The sequence below is a fragment of the Mustela nigripes genome, chromosome 4 (assembly GCF_022355385.1).
Source record: "Mustela nigripes isolate SB6536 chromosome 4, MUSNIG.SB6536, whole genome shotgun sequence".
NCBI classification, from domain to species: Eukaryota; Metazoa; Chordata; class Mammalia; order Carnivora; family Mustelidae; genus Mustela; species Mustela nigripes.
The window spans coordinates 157,396,840-157,398,144 of record NC_081560.1 but is presented as its reverse complement, the minus strand read 5'-3'; the positions used below and the strand labels follow the sequence as shown (position 1 = coordinate 157,398,144).

General features: G+C 41.1%; 1 pseudogene; it reads left to right on the top strand.

Moving 5' to 3' along the window:
• Window positions 1-267: 267 nt before the first annotated feature.
• LOC132015330 (CCHC-type zinc finger nucleic acid binding protein-like) lies at window positions 268-794 on the top strand (annotated as a pseudogene).
• Window positions 795-1,305: the final 511 nt, after the last annotated feature.

Below are 1,305 nucleotides of genomic sequence, written 5' to 3'. Positions count from 1 at the left end.
ATTTTTTTAAAATATGGTTTTTAGACCCTTTCCAGTTTCAGAATTGTAAATAATGGATTACGAACCTATACTCTGTAAAGTGATGGTAAGGATTAAATGAGCAAGATATGATACACTTAAAAAATACTAACTGCTAAATAAATATTAGCTATTATACTTTATCACCAGAAAAGTGGTTTCAAAAAATCAATGGCAGGCCTTCCTGGTCCTGTGTCTGAGTGTCCACCACTGCATCCCTGCTCAGATACTGAAGATTTAACTGCAGCCATGAGCAGTAATGAGTGTTTCCAGTGTGGACGATCTGACTATGAGGCCCAGGAATGCCCTACAGGTGGAGGCTGTGGTCTTGGAATAAGAAGCCATGGCAGAGGTGGAAACCTTCGTAGAGGTTTCCAGTTTGGTTCCTTATCTCTTCCAGACACCTGTTATCACTGTGGTGAGTCTGGTTATCTTGCAGATGATTGTGGTCTTCATGAGGACACCTGGCTATAATAGCAGTAGACGTGGCCACATAAACAAGGACTGCCAGGATCCTGAGAGAGAGAGCAATTCTGCTACAGCTGTAGCAGACCAGGCCATCTGGCTCATGACCGTGACCATAAGGATGAGCAGAAGCGCTATTCTTGTGGACAGTTTGGACACATTCAAAAAGACTGCCCCAAAGTGAGTGCGATAGGTGTGGTGAGACTGGTTACATAGCCATCAACTGCAGGAGAACAAGTGAAGTTGACCTTGACCACTGTGGCAAGTGAGGAGACCTTGCACGGGAATGCATGACTATAGCCACAGCTTAATTATTTTCCTTTGTTGCTTATCCTTTTTCTGATTGAAGGTCACACTATTTTCTCTGAATCCTCTTCACTGGCCAAAGGTTGGCAGAGTCTACTCCCAGGACAGTGAGTTTTACTTGCCATGTAAAAAAAGAGAAAGGATGGGGAAAAAACCAACTTCTGCATTTAACTACCAAAAACAAAACAAACAAACAAAAAAGTTTGTTTAGTTTGCTAGAGGTGTTATGTATAATTCTTTGTTAAAGAACCCCTCTCCCCCCCACTGGTGAATAGGGATTGATGAATGGGAAGAGTTGAGTCAGACCAGTAAGCCTGTTTTGGTTTCTTGGATATGTTCCCATGTAGGAAGGTAAACCAATTATGGAGTATCTATGAGTTTTCATAAATAACTTTAACTTTAGCATAACAATGGCCCTGGATTATCTGACCTCGGTAGTTATTAGATAATATCAAGTAACATCTGTATCAGGCCCTACATAGAATATACAGTTGAGTGGGAGTAAACAAAATAAAA